The sequence below is a fragment of the Lepidochelys olivacea genome, assembly GCF_965140295.1.
Source record: "Lepidochelys olivacea isolate rLepOli2 genome assembly, chromosome: 2".
Taxonomy (NCBI): Eukaryota; Metazoa; Chordata; order Testudines; family Cheloniidae; genus Lepidochelys; species Lepidochelys olivacea.
Genome location: NC_140412.1, coordinates 160,979,274 through 160,999,693, shown reverse-complemented (window position 1 = coordinate 160,999,693; position 20,420 = coordinate 160,979,274). Strand labels below are relative to the sequence as shown.

Genomic DNA, 20,420 nt, shown 5'->3' with positions numbered 1-20,420 from the left:
AATTGTGACAAACTTGACATGAAAAATATTGGAATAAAGCATACTGATTTTTTGTTGTGAAATGACTCATTTTAAAAAAAAATGAGTTTCATATCATAATGCAAAAGCAAAGCTGATATAAAAGATGTTGATTTTGTTGAAACATTCTGTTCCAATTAACTAAGATTTTGGGGGGTAATTTTCTTTTGTGGAGAATTTAAAAGTTTTCCATGTTGTTTCTAATCGGAATGAAAACAGATGAAGACATTTTTAAATCCTTTGTGATGTCCCCTGCACAACAGCTCTAGTTAAAATTGCTAGTTATACCCTTCTAATTTGGTTTCAGAACAGTGTGCACACACAGGGGTGAATTAAACACTAATCAGTAGTCGATAACCTGGATGGTCTTCCACTCACATAGAATAATCCTAGGACAATATGCTGTCTGAATCCAAGGGGAACCAACTTTACCAGTTTGATTGCAGGGGTCCATAACAAAGCAATGGATCACCTGACAAGGGAGATGAAACCATTGGGAACGGTCATCTGACACAGAGGGACCAGAACTTCATACAAGGAAAGCTCTTATAAGCCATTATAGAGACCAGACCAGATGTTAAGGCTGTGCAGAAGAAGGATAAAAGGAGGGTCCCTGGGACCCTATAAGGATACTGACCAAAATCCAAAGAGTTGTGAGGAAACTGAGGCAGAATTTACATGCAGGTATTATAATTTTTCTACATATCTATATATTTCTTGTGCTGTCTAAGAATAAAGCCGTGAGGATGTTTAGAAATTCCTTTGGTAAGTCTGCATGTTACTTACTTTCACTGCCACATAGACTGAAAGGGAAAACAGTAACTCAGAGGATCCACAACTTCAGTGGAACTATGGAAGGAAATCAAAGCACAGAGCTACTGGGGAGACTTGGGGGAGCTGGTAACTATGGCCCCAGTCCTGCAAGATGATCTATACAAGTTGATTTCCGTGCCCATGCAGTGCCCCATTGACTTCAAGGGGCTGTGTGCAAATGGACCCTCACACCTGTGGAAAGCTCTACAAAGGCCGCTGGGCTCTGCTTGGGGACAGAGGTCCACTCATACAGATCCATTTGTAGGATTGGGGCTCTCATTTCTACAATTCATTACTTTCTATTACTCATTCATCTGAGATGCCACATCGTAAAATTACTATGTTTCTTGTACAAGACATCTACTTCCTTTATAATCTAGTTACTAGGAAATTTAGCTATTTAACTTGTTCGGATCATCTCAAAGGACCCAAAGGAGAGATATATTAAAAAACAAATATCAAGTGTACACTAAACGATGAAATCTGTGAAAATAAGAATACAGTCACAAAAGCATCAGCCATTACAAGACAAAAAGAAATAAACTGAACATTTCCCATCACTTAACAAAAGCGTAACACCAAAGTCTTTAGCTATATTAACATTTAGGGAACATGCACATTACAGCCTGTTACAAATTTCTAAAAGTAAGGTGGTATAGCACAACACATGTTTCAACTTAGCCTTGTGTAGCTGACAAGTATGTTAAGGCATGAAATCATAGCATAAAGTTAAGTTATAATTCAAGGCAAAAGCTATTTATGTCATCTAAGTATTATAAGCCTTGGAAATAGAGGTATACTTTAAATTGGTAGATGGAACATTTTCAAAAATAAGGAGGCATCAATATCCCCTTTATAGGAAAAGTCTTCAAGACTTGGAAAAGAGTCTGCCAAAAGCAAAGTAGTGTGAAAGTAAGAGTTAAAAGAGAAGGACTGTATACCATACAAGTCACTCATTAAAAAGTATTTCTGAATGACTTGTTTTCCATCAAATGTTTTAAATGCAAGGAAGAAATAAATAAATGCCATAATGTTTCTAAAACATGCTAGCCCATTTTCTTTTGATTTCCTATATTTAGATACTTACAATGCTAAGGAAAAAAAACAGATTTACTCTTTGTAAGCTTCATATCAGTATGTACTGAACCTAACAGTATCTAAGCTCTTCATTAAACTCCATTATAATTATTAAAAACATAACACCTCATCATCCTTAAAGCAAGGTGATTATATTCTGAGAGGTAAACTGTTCGCTGTTTCTTAGGGGTCTTCACATACATATACTTAATTTACAAATAAAAAGGATGGGGTTTTCCCCTAACTACTAACTGAGAATGCAACATAGGATTTTAAAATTAAGCTACACTGTTTTCTTCTCACACATCACCACAAGTGACACCTGGTAAATCCTACAGACTTTTGTGAATTTGCACAGATGGATCTAGTTAGAACTTAGTAAACAATACTGTTTGATGAAGAAGGAACCGAATCCAAATCACTCTACAAAAGCACTCTGCTGCATTAACAGGAGCAAAGAGCAGAAAAACCTTATTTTTTTGTCAATGAATACACACAGGAAACTGATCCACTGGTTATAAATGTGTCATTTTTACAGTGTTTTTTTCAGACTAGAACTTTAAGGCCAAACCTTGCTGTTCTATTTATAGCATTCCCACTTACATTGTGAATGTGGCTCTACTACTGTGTCAGGCAAGAAAAGGGAACAAGATAATCTAAGCTAGACACTATTATTATTATTATTACTATGTTCCATACAACTCAAATATTCAATACCATCATTTAAATCCTCTTTCATTAATATAATTTATTGTGGAATAATTTTCCAATTTGCAATTTCAGCATAGGATAGTTGTGAAAAACATCAAGACCAGAATTACTTGAATCTTTGTTAGTGACAACCCAGACTGCTAAAGTAAAAAGCCATGGGGGATAACAGCAATATAATCAGAATTGCAGAATGGAGTGTAACATTGGACTCTCTTCTCAGACCCTACGCTACCAGCACTCCTAGCTATCTTCGAGACACCACCGACTTCCTGAGGAAACTACAATGCATTGGTGATCTTCCTGAAAACACCATCCTGGCCAACACCATCGTGGATGTAGAAACTCTTTACACCAATATTCCACGAGGATGGACAACAAGCTGTCAATAACAGTATCCCTGATGAGGCCACAGCACACCTGGCGGCTGAGCTTTGTGACTTTGTCCTTACCTACGACCATTTCAGATTTGGGGACAACTTATATCTTCAAGACAGCAGCAATGCTATGGGTACCCGCACGGCCCCACAGTATGCCAACATTTTTATGGCTGACTTAGAACAACTCTTCCTCAGCTCTCGTCCCCTAGCACCTCTCCTCTACTTGCGCTACATTGATGACATCTTTCTCATATGGACTCACGAGAAGGAGGCCCTTGAAGAATTCCACCTAGATTTCAACAATTTCCACCCCACCATAAACCTCAGCCTGGACCAGTCCACACAAGAGATCCACTTCCTGGACACTACAGTACAAATAAGCGATGGTCACATAACCACCACCCTATACCAGAAACCTACTGACCGCTATATTTACCTACATGCCTCCAGCTTCCATCCAGGACACATCACACGATCCATTTTCTATATCCAAGCCCTAAAATACAATCGAATTTGCTCCAATCCCTCAGACAGAGACAAACACCTACAAGATCTTTATCAAGCATTCTTAAAACTACAATACTCACCTGGGGAAGTGATGAAGCAGATTGACAGAGGGAGACGGGTACGCAGAAGTCACCTACTACAGGACAGGCCCAACATGGAAAATAAGAGAACCCCACTGGCCATCACATACAGCCCCCAGCTAAACCTCGCCAGCACATTATCAGCAATCTACAACCTATCCTGGAAAATGATCCCTCACTCTCACAGACCTTGGGAGGCAGGCCAGTCCTCGTTTACACACAGCCCCCCAATCTGAAGCAAATACTCACCAGCAACTACCCACCACAGAAACACTAGCCCAGGAACCTATCCTTGTAGCAAACCTAATTGCCTACTCTGTCCCCATATCTACTCTAGCGACACCATCGGAGGACCCAACCACATCAGCCACACCATCAGGGGCTCATTCACCTGCATGTCTACTAATGTTATATATGCCACCATGTGCCAGCAATGCCCTTCTGCCATGTACATTGGCCAAACCGGACAGTCCCTATGTAAAAGAATAAATGGACACAAATCAGAGATCAGGAATAGTAATATACAAAAAGCCAGTAGGAGAACACTTCAATCTTCCTGGACATTCTATAACAGATTTAAAAGTAGCTATACTTGAACAAAAAAACTTCAGAAACAGACTTCAAAGAGAAACAGCAGAACTAACATTCATTTGCAAATTTTAACACCATTAATTTGGGCTTGAATAGGGACTGGCTGGCTCGCTACAAAAGCAGCTTTGCCTCTCCTGGAATTGACACTTCCTCACCAATTATTGGGAGTGGACTACATCCACTCTGATCGAATTGGCCCTGTCAACATTGGTTCTCCAGTTGTGAGGTAACTCCCTTCTTGTCATGTGTCAGTATATAATGCCTGCATCTGGAATTTCCACTCCATGCATCTGAAGAAGTGGGTTTTTTACCCACGAAAGCTTATGCCCAAATAAATCTGTTAGTCTTTAAGGTGCCACCGGACTCCTTGCTGTTTTTATAACAGACTCTTTCAGTGAATGCATTGTAAAGACAAAACAACTTGTTTCAAGTACTATGGGCTAGATCAGGGGCAGGCAAACTTTTTGGCCTGAGGGCCACATTGGTTTTCCAAAATTGTAACAGCCAGGTGTGGCCTGGCCCCCGCCCCCTATCCGACCCCCCCTGCTTCTCACCCCGACACCCCCCCCAGGACTCCTGCCCCATCCAGCCAGCCCTGTTCCCTGACTGCCCCCAGAACCTCCCACCCAACTGCCCCCCACAGCCCCATCCAACCCCCCCCTCCTTCCTGACTGCTCCCCTGGGACCCCTGCCCTCATTCAACCCCCCTGTTCCCCGCCCTCTGACCACCCCAACCCCTATCCACACCCCTGCCCCCTGACCACCACCCCAAACTCCCCTGCCCTCTATCCAACCCCCCCTGCTCCCTGCCCCCTTACCGCGCTGCCTGGAGCACCAGTGGCTGGCGCCACTACAGCCACGCCGCCCAGAGCACCAGGAGAGCCAACCGTGCCACCCAGCTGGAGCCAGCCACGCCACTGCGCAGCCAGAGCACGGGTCAGGCTGCAGCTCTGCAGCTGTGTTGCCTGGAAAGAGCTCTCAGCCCTGCCGCCCAGAGCACTGCACCAGCGGTGCAGTGAGCTGAGGCCGCAGGGGAGGGGGAACAGCAGGGGTGGGGCCAGAAGCTAGCCTCCCGGGCCAGGAGCTCATGGGCCAGGCAGGAGGATCCCACGGGCCCTCTGAGCTAGATCCACAAAACGACTTAGGAATAGCCATGCTCAACATTACAACATCTAACTTTTAGGAGCTCTGCTGCCAAGTGAAATCTTTAGTCTTGAGTTAGTCACCCAGCCTCCCTGTACCATCCACTGGGAGAGTTAAGCACTTGAGGACGGGATTCACAGAGGATAACATACTGAACGGGGTGCTGCCCTAGACATCAGGAAATGCTGAGGAGCGGAATCTAAGCCCCACTCCTCAAAGGCAGTTAGGTACCTAAGTCTGGCCCAGAGTTAGTCAGTCTATGGCCCGCGGGCCGGATCCGGCCCATGAGCTGTTTTAAGCCAGCCTGCAAGCCATGCCAAGCGACTCGACCCCACTCCGGCGCTCCAGCCAGGGTGCTGTGTCAGGGGCTGCACCAGACAGTTTTGACCTTCTCTGCAGACACTGGGTCAGGGGCCACACCATGTGGCTTGGCCCTGCTCTGGCTGGGGAACTGGGTCGAGGGCCACACCACATGGCTCAACCCCAGCCGGGGTGCAGGGTCAGGGGCTGCAAAATGCAGCTCCCAGAAGCAGCGGCATGGCCCCACTCCAGCTCCTATGCGCTCCAATGGGAGCTGGAAGGGCGGTGCCTGCAGAACCGCCTGGCTGCACCTCCGTTTAGGAACCGGAGAAGATACATGCCACTGCTTCCAGGAGCCACTTGAGGTAAGTGCCGCTTTGAGCCTGCACCCCTCAGCCTCTCCCCACGTCCCAACCCCCTGCCCCAGCCCTGATCCCCCTCCCGCTCTCCAAACCCCTCAATCCCAGCCCGGAGCACCCTCCTGCACCCCAAACCTCTCATCCCCAGCCCAGAGCCTGGGCCCCCAGCCAGAACCTGAACCCCTTCCCACACTCCTGCCCCAGCCCTGATCCCCAGAGCACGCTCTTTACACCCCAAGTTCCTCATCCCCAGCCCCACCCCAGAGTCTGCACCCCAACCCCAATTTTGTGAGCATTCATGGCCCACCATATAATTTCTATTGCCTGATGTGGCCCTCGGGCCAAAAAGTTTGACCATCCCTGGTCTGGAGTGATTATCTCCACTCCAGATTCATAGCCATGAATCCATTCCTGGAATTAGACACCTTAACCACATCTCATAAGCACACACACACACACACACGCCACAGAGAGAGAGCACAAGCAAAACCTCCACTCCATTATAGTCAATAACCTGGTGGTCAAAGCATTTACATGGGATGAGGTAAACATGGGCTCAAGTCCCTGTTCTTAAACAGACAGAATGGGAATTTACAAATAGGTATCCCACATTGTAGATGAGTACTCTAAACCACTGAGCTATTGGCTATGTATGTACATACGTACGCACACATCCACTTCAAAAAATTCCCAATCTGCTCACACCTGGCTGTCCTGGACTGGGCCTGATCCAGTCAACATGCCATGAAAATGCCTCCCAGATCAGATCCCACAGGCAAAACAGACTGAGGAACACCTAATTTGAGAATCCCAGTGGGGCTGTGAGCTGCTCAGCAACACCAGGATTTATGTGGCTTTGTGCATTCACACCAGCAGAAATTTAGCCACCACAAGGAACCTCCAAGGTTAAACAGCAACTGCGAGGCAGTTTTAAGGATCTCAGAGAATGCCTAAATGTTGGACTTAGGCATGCCTAAAGTCCCTTTGTGGGATCGAGCCCTGTGTGTCTTATACAATAAAAACTACGACTTGTAAGATAGCTTGTTTTTAACGGTGCAATGGGACACTAGATGGGGAGGGCTCTGGTTTACTACAGAGAATTCTTTCCCAGGTGTCGGCTGGTGAATCTTGCCCACGTACTCAGGGTTTAACTGATCACCATATTTGAGGCTGAGAAAGAATTTTCCCCCAGGTCAGATTGGCAGAAATCCTAGGGTTTTTTCACCTTCCTCTGCAGCATCGGGCACAGGTCACTTGCAGGTTTAAACTAGCGTAAATGGTGGATTCTCTGAAACTTAAAGTCTTTAAACCATGATTTGAGGCACTCACTAACTCAGCCAGAGGTTAAGGGTCTATTACAGGAGTGGTTGGGTGAGGTTCTGTAGCCTGCAATGTGCAAGAGGTCACACTACATGATCATGATGGTCCCTTCTGACCTTAAAGTCTATGAATCATTGATTATACAAATTAAGTCAAACACTCTGATTCCCAATAATATAAAAACAAAACAAATTATATATTTCTTCAAGCTTCATGAGCTATCAAATAATTTTTAAAATCCTTTTCTCTCAATCTTCTACTCTAGCACTCTTTCCAATAGAAGAATTGTGCACAGTTGTCTCCGATATAAAACTGTTCTCATAAATTCAGTCGATGTAAGGGAACACTTCCGCACAGGACTGAGGGAAAAGAGGGCTACAAGCGCTACACAAAACTCTTAATATAGACACGTATGTATTACTATCTTTAAAAAGATGGATTGAAACAAATAAGTAGTCTTAAGTGTCTATTTAGGGTCAGAGTCCCCTTTTTTATTTGTAATCTGATAGTCAAATCCATAGCTACTACATGTTGAAGACCATCAGCAAACAAATGGAATAAGGAAATATAAACACTGATATCCATATTGTTGTTTAGTGTACTTAACACAATTCTTTGGCTTTAATTACTTTTGTATACATGAAAATTCTTGAGCTGGTGAAAGATTATTGCTACTGAGCTTCATAGAAAAACTGCACAGGAACATATTGAAAAACTGTTTATGTATCACTGAAGTAACCCAAATTTAAAAAACAGGAATCTTAAATTTAAGTTTTGCTTTCAACATACTAGAGTAGGTGAGGGAAAACACAGATTTGATGTGTAAAAGTAATCAGTTTCCACAAAGTATCCACATTATCATCATTGTTCTGATTTCATTTATTAAATTTTCCATGTAAGAAGTGTTATTGGCCTGTCTCTATGTTATAGGGACTGATCACTTAAAAATTCACTGCGGAGACAGTTTACCAGTTTTCCAGATAAGTGATTGTTAAATTACAAAGTTTAGTTTGGTCACTTCAATCTAATTGCTACAGCAGTCTTTTCACATTGATAATGTTTTCTGAAAACAAGATAGATATTCTACAGGAATTCAGTTAATATTAGAAAAACATTCTGTGTTCTCTTCAATTAAAAGTGTGAATTAACTGCCCCAATTATAAAACATGTAAAACAGATGATAAAATTATAGGCCCCTTATAAATGCTTATAATTACAAACCTCTAGCAAGTAATTAGGTGTTAAAGAATCTGCATAAATAAGGATCAAATATGTCACTAATATTAAGTGTTTTATGAAACAAAAAAATAATTTCCTCAACAATCTTATCAACACAAGACAGTTCTTCAAATAAATCAATTTGTAAAATACTTTGAAGAGGTACAGTGCTATATATGTGATAAGTATTCCTACTATTTGGCACATGTTCCTTTTCCAATATATTTAAAATAAGAAATGTGGTTCTAAATGGATGTGTTAAACATGATTTGTCTTCTCCCAGTCAAGATTTTTTCCCAAAATAAGACAGTGCTTGAAGAAGTCAAGTGTCACCAAGACTGTATTATTTGTATTTTATTATTCAGAATTCACTAGTTACAATGGGATCTCATCTTTCTTTTCTGACTCCTGTTTGTTAGCAGTTTCCTTTGGAAGTGGAACCACCCAACTATTAAGACAATTTGTTGTTGCTTACAAAAGTTTAATACTTTTTTTAAAGCAACCAATTAATGATCCTCCTAAATGTGAATGAGTATAAAAAATCTGAACACAGTTATTGAAAAAATAAATGTTAAGAAAATGATACAAAAGTTCTGCTATATCAACACTTACATTTAAGACTTTCAGTTATAAGTGTAAAAAGAAAAGGAGTACTTGTGGCACCTTAGAGACTAACAAATTTATTTGAGCATAAGCTTCCGTGAGCTACAGCATCTGATGAAGTGAGCTGTAGCTCAGGAAAGCTTATGCTCAAATAAACTTGTTAGTCTCTAAGGTGCCACAAGTACTCCTTTTCTTTTTGTGAATACAGACTAACATGGCTGCTACTCTGAAACCAGTTATAAGTGTATTACTACAAGTAAGTAATGTTTCAAATGTCAAATTAGCAGTATCTGTATTTAAGGCTATCAATGTGTCAACTAGTTTTTAATTCTATTATGTATTACAGTAGTGCCTGCAATGTACTAGGTGCAGTACAGACATACAGGGAAAAACAACCCATGCTCCAAAAAGTTTATATTCTAAAAAGAGACAAATGAAGCTAAGAATGGAGGCAAAAAAGACAACATACAAGTAGTGTGTGTATTTCATAAAGCATACCCTTTACTTTCAACTGCCCTGCCTCCTCCACATTAGATGGCTAAATTGTTGGAGACATCACAGCAAAGGTGAGGTCATAAGGAGGATTCCAACTGAGTGGAAATTTCACACTTTAAAATCTAATGTATTTTACTTTCTTTGCTGCTTAGTTATGGCACCAAAAACCTGTATACATGATACAAGTCAGCACGCAACATGCAGAAAAGAACTACTGAGGAAAACTGGCACCCTTTGAGGTGGTTTCTATTATCTATGAAACAGCAAATTAGGAAATATTTAGTAATATGGCAACTAAAATGAGATTGCAATTTTTTGAAAAGTTCAAGTCCATTTACCTTTACTACTCCAGAAATAAAGATGACCAATAGAAAAACACAGTTAAAGCAACTCTGTTTTAAAAACAATACTACACACAAACTATTATTCAATGTATTTTGTGATTGACTTGGAGAGAAGAGGCCAAGGTGAAAACGATTAAACGAATCAGAGTAGCCCTATAACAAAAAAAAACAACCACTTCTGCAAGTTACACTGCAACGAACATCTGTCAACTTTTCTTAGCTATGTGAACTTCTTAGGATATTTACAAAGTTTGCAAGAGTTTCCAAGTCATTTATAGCCAGTTTAAATGCAGCTGGAAACTAAACTCGGAGAAGTGACTTCATAACTGAAAGATCATCCTAGCAGCGCTTGGCCAGCCTCCCCAGAGCTGCCGTTCAGAGCACCTCACCTACTCGGGGAAACACGGTGTATCCCAGCGGGGCACAGACTGGAGCTCGTAACAGCTGCTCGGAGCCTGGAAGACACCATCCTCGAAGGACACTAGCTATGAACCAGCGGTGCCCGGCGTCGGGCTGGAAGATGCTGATCAGCTTCCCCTGCCCGGCTCAGAGCCCCCCAACCTCGGACCCCCCCCCCACCTCGGGACCCCGCCCGCCAGCCCCCGCCCCTCGCCCGGGGCCACCCCTCGCGGACAGCGGCCAAGCAGACCGACCCGGGGCCGGGCAGCCTCCCACGAGGCCCCCTACCGCCCACACCCCGCAAACTTTCGCCCCGGCCCCAGCGCAGCGGGCGGCTCCCCGGGCAGCGTGCCCCCGCCCCGCCCCCGCTCGGTACCTGCCGCACCATGGGGCAGCGCCGCCCCGCTGCTCCCGGCCCGGGGCGCCTCTCTCCCGCGGGCCGCGCCGAGCAGGTGCCGGGCTCCCCGCACGCGACCAGGAAGCTGCGCCGGACTGCGCACCACGGACCCGCTCCCAGCGCCGCCGCCTCCCCGCTGGGCTCGCCCGGCTGCGCCCGCAACCGCCCCCTAGCGGCGCCCGCGAGCCCCGGCCCGCCGCTCGGCAACCCTCGGCCGCTGCCGGAGGGGGGAGGGGCGCGGGCCGAGTGACCTCACGGGGTGGTGCTCCACCCACCCCCCCCCCCGCAAGACGCGCCTGCGCAGTGGAGCCGCCCCGCGCCCGCAGCCTGGGGAGGAGCAGGTGGCCGAGATCCGCGCCGAGCCCCGCCTGAGGGCGGGGTGCCAGGGGCTGGCTAACGCCGCGGGGGAGGCGGCCCCTGCCGCTGCCCGCCGGGGTGTGAATCGTCCTTTTTGCCCCGGCACCACCAGGGTGCGTTGAGCTCTCCGCTTGCAAACCCGTGTGCCTGGGAGCGGCCTCGGGAGGGGCGCCTAGTGCAGGGTTCACCCCGCAGCTGGTGCTGGCAAAGGACCGCAGGGTAGCGTCCCCCCGCGGCTCACGGTTGCCCACTGTCGAGTCCCGCCAACACCCTCGCCCTGGCCCCTCCCCGGCGCTGCTCGCCCTCCCCGCCCTCCCCGCCACACTCTCACCGGGCAGGGGGTTGGGCTGCACGGGGGGCACCAGCTCGGGGAGGGGGCTCAGGGTTGGCAACTTTCCACTGGCTCAGAGCCAAACACCTTTGCCCTGCCTCGCCTCTGAGGGGCCCCCGCCCCCGGCTCGCCCCGTTCCGCCCCCGGCTCGCCCCGTTCCGCCCCCGCCGCTGGCTCGCCCCCGCCGCACTCGCTCCTGTTCACCGGGCTGGCGTGCGGGAGGGGGTGAGGGCTCCGGCTGAGGGCGCGGGCCCTGGGCTGGGGCCGGGGGTGGGGGGGTTTGGGATGCAGGAGGGAGCTCCGGGCTGGAGGGTGGAGCCGAGGGGTTCGGCGTATGCGGGGGGGCTCCGGGCTGAGGCAGGGGGTCGGGGTGTGGGAGGAGTTACGGGCTCAGGGCTGGGGGTGCGGGTTCCGGAGTGGGGCCAGAAATGAGTGGTTCTGGGCACGGGAGAGGGCTCTGCGCTGGGGCAGGCAGTTGGGGTGCAGGGTGAGGGGCTCTGGGGTGGGGCTGGGGATTTGGGGTGCAGGAGGGTGCTCCGGTCTGGGTCTGAGGGGTTTGGAGGGTGGGAGGGGGATCAGGGTTGGGGCAGGAGAGCTCCGGGGTGGGGAACCTCTTTTCTGTCACAGGCCATTGACCCACATACAGAAATTAATCGCGGGCCATTCACTCACCCGCCCAAGGGGGCGCGGAGGCTCAGAGCTTCCCCCTGCAGCGGGGTGAGCTGGTGCTTGGGGTGGGGCGGGGCGGGAAGCGGAGGCTCAGGGCTTTCCCTGCTTGTGGCTCCAGCCCCGGGAGGGGAGGGGGACCAGAGGCTCAGGGCTTCCCCCCACTCGTGGCTCCAGCCCCACAGGGGAGTGTGCAGACGCTCAGGGCTTCCCCCTGCAGCGGGAGGAGCTGGCACAGGGGAACCCCGCCGGGCTGGATGAAATTAACCCCGGGGCCAGATTTGGCCCCGGGGGCTCTAGGTTCCCCACCCCTGCCCTACGCATAGGAGCCGGAGGGGGGTACATGCCAACTGCTTCCCAAGAGCCACGAGGAGCATGGCGCTGCCAACTGGAAAGTCAACGGCCCAATCAGCAGTGCTCACCGACTTACCGGAGTCGAAAACCGGACATCTGGTCACCCTAGGCTGGGATAGGGGTTTAGGGTGCGAGAGGAGGGTGTGGGCTCTGGAATGGGGCTGCGGATTGGCGTACAGGATGGGGTGAGGGGGTGCAGGCTCTGGGACGGAGTTTGCATGCTGGAGGGGGTTCAGGGCTGGGGCAAGGTGTTGGGGTGCGGAAGGGGGTGAGGGCTCCGGCCAGGTGGCACTTACCTCAGGCAGCTCCCAGTCGGTGGCGCAGCGGTGCTAAGGCTCTGGCATCGCACCTCTCCCGGAAGCAGCCAGCACATCCCTGCGGCCCCTGGAGGGGTCCCAGAGGCTCTGTGCTCTGCCCCTGCCTGAAAGCGCTGCCCCTACCTGCAGGCGCCACCCCCACAGCTCCCATGGGCTTCAGTTTATGAAATTAACCACGGGGCCAGATCTGGCCCGTGAACTCTAGGTTCCCCACCCCTGCCCTACGCGTAGAGCCCCCTGGCCCCTCCTCCAGGGGCAGCAGGGACCTGCCGGCCACGTCTGGGAGTGGCACAGGGCCAGGGCAGGTAGGGAGCCTGACTTAGCCCTGCTGTGCTGCCAGACTTTTAGCAGCCTAAAATCTCCTGGTTTGGTTTAAGTAGCCTCCGGGAGATAGAGCCCGATTCTGGGAGACTCCCAGTGAAACTGGGAGGGTTGGCAACCCTACCTCAGCTTGACATGAACTAAGCGGTCCTATAGACTCTCTAGGGGCCCAATTCCACAAAGTATTTAACTGCATGCTTACATCTGGGACATTCTTTGACTCAGTCTCGCCGCCCCTTGTATGAAATCTATGTCTTGCTTATGGATGTATCATGTATTAACATCTTGGTGCTCAAAGTTTAGGATCTATCCAATCTCTGTACTACCTGACTTGCTATACAGGTCAATAACCTGAGCCGTCTTACAGACTCAGACTTTAAGGCCAGACAGAATCATTGTGATCATCTAGAGTGATCACTTGTGCATTGGAGGCCACAGATCCTCACCCACCCACTGCTGTAAGAGATCCAGAATCTTTGAGTTACTGAAGTCCTTAAATTTTGTTTTAAGAGAATCCACAGTTTACTCTAGTTCAAACCAGCAAGTGACCTGTGCCCCATGCTGCACAAAAAGGTTAAAAAAAAAAAAAACAGGGTCTCTGCCAATCTGACCTTGGAGAAAATCCCTTCTGACCCAAAATATGATGATCAGTTAGACCCTGAGCGCATGGGTGAGACCCACCAGCCAGACACCTGGTAAAGAATTCTCTGTAGTAACTCAGAGCCCGCCCCCTCTCTCGTCCCACCTCTGGCTGCTGGAGATATTTGCTGCTACTGTAGCAGTTGCAGATGGGCCATATCCCATGGTAGGAAACTTTCTCATATCATCCTCTCCTTGAATGTATCAAGCTCAGTCTTGAAGCCACTTAGGTTTTTTGCCCCCACTACTTCCTTTGGAAGACTATTTCAGAATTTCACTCCACTGATGGTTATAAACCTTCCTCTAATTTCAAGCCTAAATGTATTGATGACCGGTTTGTTCCATTTGTTCTTGTGCCAAAATTTGCTCTTAACTCCTCTCCTTCCCTGGTATTTTATCCCTCTGATGTATTTATAGACAGCAATCATAGCTCCCCTCAGACTTCGTTTGGTTAGGTAACCAAGCCAAGTTCAAGTCTCCTCTCATAAGGTAGGTTTTCCAGTCCTCTGATCCCTAGTAACCCTTCTCTGTACCTGTTCCAGTTTGAATTCCTCTTTCTTAAACATGGGAAACCAGAATTGAACACAGTATTCCCTATCAGAGAGGTTTAGATTGGAAATTCAGAAAAACTTCCTAACTGTAGGTTAACAGACACCCATCAGAGATGATCTAGATAATATTTAGTCCTGCCATGAGTGCAAGGGATTGAACTAGATGACTTCTCCCGGTCCCTTCCAGTCCTACAGTTCTATGAGGTCTCATCAGTGCCTTGGATAATGGTGGTACCGCTTTCCTATCTGTAGGAGAAATATCTCTCCTGTTGCATTTTAGGATTGCATTAGCTGCATCACGATAGCAGTTCATAGTCCTCCTGCGATCAACCACGGCACCCAGGTCGTTCTCCTTCTCTGTTGCTTCCAACTGATAGCAAAGATTCTTGTTGTTAGTCTCAATGACCTTGCAGAATTAGATACATACAGTCAGTGCTAAATCCTGAGTATAAAGTATTTTGATTTTGTGTGAAATATCACAATCTCAAAGAGATCTGACCTTCCTTTGATTGCTCATTCTTCCTTAGATTGCTCATTCTATTCAAAAGCGGGGTTATATGCTCTTCAGCCATGCCACCAGGGTAGACAAAAATACCCCAGCACACCGTGCTCGCAAGCTGTCAATCAATGCACAAAGGGATGCATGCCCTGGCCCTACATGGGGCCTCCAGTGGGGCCACCCCAGAGATTCATGTATTGGCAGGATTGAGCCAGACCTAGGAACTTCACTACATGATGCCTGGTGCGATGCCATGAATCATGGTCACTCTAGCTAGAGCAACAGTCCCCAGTAGATTATGTGGGTTTGATGAGTAAATCCAGCCCTATCCAGGAAAGTTAGGTGTATGCTTAATTTTAAACACAGGCTTGAGTCCCATCTGCATCAGTGGATCAAGGCATAACTAGAAAAGGCAGACAAAGTTTGGGAGGGAATACAGAGGAACACAGATGAGACAGGATTAGCCCAAGGTCACAGAGTACTGTCACATTGTCTCTGGGTACATGTGTATGAACTTAATTTAAAAATGTCAGTCACTTGACAAATGACAACTAAAACTAAAAAAACTCAACCCCATGTGCAATGGCAAAATATTACATTCCATCGTCGAAAGCCTGAGTAAATAGTTGGACTCTACACCACGCAACAAACTATAGGACTGTGGTACTATAGGTGGAAGAAAATTCTACAATTAAGCAAAGTTCATTGAAAATATGTTCTTTTTACAAACACATGAATTGTCACACATGATCAGATCAGGGGTCCATCTAATCCAATAGCCTGTCTCCAACAGAGCCACTCCTTCTTTAGAGGTCCCTTGTGAAGGACAGGATTCCCTACTATAATGCACTTTTCTGCTGCCTTTAGAAAAAATTGAACCTCCTTAAAATAATACTGTGTACTTTCTGAAGTACTCAAAGTACTATATAAACATAAATTAATTGAGCTCCACATCTTCCCTTAGCAGTAAGGAAGTAACATACCTATTTTACAGACAGATGAAGTGAAACACGTATTAAGAGTCAGAATATAATACTCTTATTTATGTAGAGTAGTACCCTGCACCCCAAGCAGTCTACTGAAGTCCATGGGACAACTGGTGCAGTAACATTCTATTCAATGTAAGGTATTCACAACCTGACTCTGGTACCAGCCATTTTCAGGATACAGGACTAGATGGACCTCAGGTCTGATTCAGTATCCTATCAAACTGCAGCAGTATTATTGGACAATTCTTTCATTACAAGGCATGCTGGTCTACCTGGAAGAAATTTGCACCAAGTTATAATCCTTCCACCTGCAAAACTTAACATCTGAAGTACGGAGCTTTCAGCCTGATCAGTTGAATATTAAGATCACACAATCCATTTTTCTCAGTTGAACAAGCTGTTGAAAGACCAAGGCTGGAGCAGTAGATTTTACAAAAACTAAAAAGCTTTTAATATGTGCTGCCACTTAAGCCTATTCAAGTCTATCCTTCAGAACTGTATTCCCAAAGACCTCAGCTATGGAGAAGGACAGAGAATCATATTGATTTAGAATTAGGAGGGGAAGAGTGAAAGTAAATAGTTATGATTCAAGTACTAAGCCTATTGTAGAAATGGATCAACAGCGCTAGTGGGCTCTTGACTATACAGCAGCAGGTGACTCCCCCAAATATGATTCTGTATCTGCTAACCAGCCAAACACCTAGGTATGAAATACACAGTTGTATGGATGTTGCTGTAGATTCTCTTACATATCATATGACATTTGTTTCAGTTATGGCAAGGTGGAATCTAACAGTGAAACACTAATCAATTCTATCTAATTGGGTGGTTGTAATTTTGTAATAATTATTTTAAAATTGTAGATTATATATAAATGTACAAGAACTATGTTAAAAATATCAAGGTTGCAAAGTCAAGCACTCTGAAGTTAGAAAAGGCCATAATTAAGATATATATGCAACCTTAATTTGGCCCCTTTTGTATATATGTATAGGTACTGTATTATGACAGTTTTTACATGGTCATATATTAGTCTTTCCCTGCCTCATTCAGTGCATAGGATGGACAGTTCATACATCATGAGTAGCTATTCAATATTTCCTTTTATCCACATCATTCAGTGTGTGGCCCCATGTCTTATTTTCCACATGCAATCTTAAACTTGCACGAATAGCAGAATTTTTAATTTCTTTGTGGGCTTTTTTACAGCATTCATCACTATAATATTTTAATGCTTCATAACATTAATTTATCTTCATAACACGCCTGGGAGGTAAGATGGGTATTATTTTCCCCATCTTACAGAAAAGGAACTGAGACACAGAGAGATTAAGGCCCAAATTGTCAAAAGTATCCACTAATTTTGAGTGCCCAGTTTGAGATGCCTAGCACTTGATTTTTCTGAGAACATCAATTATATAGCACTTTATATGTTCAAAGCACAGCTCCCATTTAGTTCAGTTGTAGCTTTAAGTGTTCAGCACTTCTGCAAATCAGATCCCTGGATCTCAAGTTCCAAAAATGAGGAACACAATTAATGACCATCTGAAAAGTCTGGTTTGGGTGACTTGCCCAGTATCACATAGGAAATTCTGTGGTAGAAGGAGGGATCCAATTCTGCGCAGCTTTCAACTCCCTTAACCATGAGAACATCCCTTCTATGCCTGCATTCCCCTGCCTGATTCATCACACACTTTCCAGTTTCCATAGCAAATGAGGCAGGGGTCTTACAAACAAGAGTTTCCTTCATATCACATCTCAGCTTCATTCCCAGAGCCTAGTCTGCCCTGTACACTGGATGAGGCAAGGTCCTATGGAAAAAATGTGATAATGTAATTAAAGACTGTCTTATAATGCAGATACACAATGGGGGTGAATTAGAGTGGCACAGGCAATCTTATTTCTGGGATTTTCTAACTTTTGGGTGTTTGATTTTACAATCCTAACAAAGGTTATTTTAAGTTATTTCCTAGGCATTAAAAAAAAGCCAGTAACCCAGACATATCATTCCACAGGACCATACTGACCATCACATGGTTCATCAGCAGAGTTGGAACCTTTAGATCGACAGCACTGGCTTCTACCATTTGAGCTAATGCTGTAACCAGTAGTAGTAGCAGACTGTTAACCTCTCTGTGGACCAGCACTAGAGCAGGATGAGACATATGCTTTGACAAAGGGTTTCACAGTTATTTGCTGACAGCACGGGAATGCTAGGTCTCAGGAATCCTACGTTCTATTCCAGATTCTGCAGGCGACTGTGTTCTAGGGGTTGTAAACCCTTCTGCCTGCTTCCTCCGCTGAGTGTGCATCCTGCTGCCCCATCCACTCGCATGTCGTCCCCTTTAGCCCCTCTCCTACCAGCTCTTACTCCACTGACAAGCTTGTACCCTTCCCCTGTATTCTTTTCTCCCTCTCCTAGCCTGTCCAGTTCCCCTTTTTCCCATCCCGCCACCATTTTGTCACCCAGCCTGCTGCTGTTCTCCCAGCTCCTGTTCCTACCCACCCACTCCCACGCTCCAAGGCATGTATCCTCCCATTCCCACTGTGTTCTTCATTTTGTTGCATCTGAGTCAGATTGCTTCCTTCCTCAGCTTCGCGCTGCCCGGGCAGTAGTGGGTGGAGGCTGAGATCACTGCTCTCAGTTCACGGAGGGGGTGAAACATGCTGTGTGGAGACAGAATGTTCTGAGGCTTTTAGTGCCAACTCCAACAAACCTCTCCCGCAGATGTAGATTTTCAGAGGCTTACAATTTAGCCAAATTTGTGTGAATTTTCACAGGGTCAGCAAAAGGCACCACCCTGATCCCAGAGTGAGCCCCCTGCAATATTTCAAATCCTTGTTCAAAACCATGGAAGTGCTAGAGCTTCTCCACACCGTGATTGTAAGAGTTTGTTAACATGGGCAAAACACCATATTTCCCCCAGCCCCATTCTCACAAGTGGCAGAGCTAGGCTTGCTGGAACCTTCCAAGATATTGAGGCTGAGGCAGAAACCCAGCAGGGTAATTTTTGTCCCAGATGGTTAAAGATTGGCACAGCAACTGAAGACAGGGTCTTATAATGGAAATTTTTTGGCAACCTTAACTATGGACATCACTTCTACTGTCACATCACTTAACTATCACTTCTGCCTATAACAGATATGCATGTTTGGGCACACACAGAGTAATGGTCATTCCAGTTCTAGAGATATTAACGTTCCAGGGACAGTCCCTATTTTAAGTTCTATTAAATATTTCTGAAACTTGCAATATGGCTCAAACTAGAATAAACAGTGGAATTTTCAAAATAATGTAAGCAGGTTAGCGGCACAAATCCCCATTGAGTTTGTGCACTGATGTCACTTAGGCTGGAGTTTTCAAAAGTGCCTATATGTTAAGTGTGCCATATGAAGATACAGGTAGTTATACATATGTACACACCCATGAAAGATGTCATCCTTATAATTAAGCATTTGTTCACCCAAATAGAAGAGAAGTTGAGGATGGGGGTGAGGAGACTTTGGTGATATCTCTACAGTATTGTATGCAGTTCTAAACAGTGTAAGTTCTATGAACTGTAAAGCTGACTTCCAATAGAAGTAGTGGAACTTTCATTATTTCAGCCGTTTAAATAATGGACAAAGTAGTTCAGATTATATTGTTGGGAACAGTTCTATGCAGGCATAGAAATGGGATAAAATTAACTAGATAATCTTTTCTATCATTAATTTTATTATCTGATTACTATCACATGTGTGGCTAGGAGAATGAATATGTATGCATGAAGAAAAGCATTTTGGACATAAAGAAACACCTCTCTCAATTTCCCCTTTGGTTCTTTCTTCATTTGCTTCAATCCAAGAGCCGCCCTTTGATTTGCTACTATCTCAAATGTTATATTAAAGTGATAGAAAACCTTGCTTAAATTCACAGATACATTTTTATTGTATATACCTGTAGTTCTGTTTCCATATTTCAAGATACAATAAAATTTCTTCTAAAAGAAACAAAAAATATATCATTTTAAACATTTCTATCGTTTTTACTTTGTCTGATGTTGCTATCATGTGCCCTATATTTGGCTTTTAACATGTTAAGGGATATTATCACATCTCCATAGATCAAATTTGAATGGATCTTATTGAAATGAATCCATTCTATGCTATATTTTCGTAAGAATAAAACAGTGCTATGTGAATTCTCTATTAGGTACATTTTATCTTACAATTACCACTCCCCAAAGTGCAACAAAGGGCTCGTTATATGTTATAGAGTATTTGAATTTAGAGAGGAAGCACTAAAGAATGATATTTTAATTGATCCATTTCATTTGCCTGTCTTTTGGTGAGGCTTAAGAGGTACAGAGTGGGGCCTTTAGGGAGAGTGGGGCACTTTTCTTGTCCATCTGATTGATTGATTTGCATGATGTGGATGGGGTGCAATGTTGATTTGGCTATCTATTTTAATTTGTATTAGTTCTGTAGATTTTAAAGTTATGTATAAGAATATAAAGCTTTAGAAAAGACACTTTGTCCCAATGATGATATTTAGCCACCTAACTCCCATTAAAATGTAAGTTAGGCATTTTTGTTGAGTGTGAGCGTAGGGTTGCCAATTTTGGTTGGATACATTCCTGGAGTTTTCATCTCATGATAATAGTT

General features: G+C 45.5%; 1 protein-coding gene across 1 annotated transcript in view; it reads right to left on the bottom strand.

Annotated features, from left to right (window-relative positions):
* PTPN3 (protein tyrosine phosphatase non-receptor type 3) overlaps positions 1-10,876 on the bottom strand; it is a 274,552-nt gene extending 263,676 nt beyond the window's left edge. The window contains exon 1 of the mRNA XM_084619614.1: positions 10,732-10,876. The gene's annotated coding sequence lies outside the window, so the exon portion shown is untranslated. The remainder of the gene's footprint in view (positions 1-10,731) is intronic.
* Between the last annotated feature and the right edge of the window lie 9,544 nt (positions 10,877-20,420).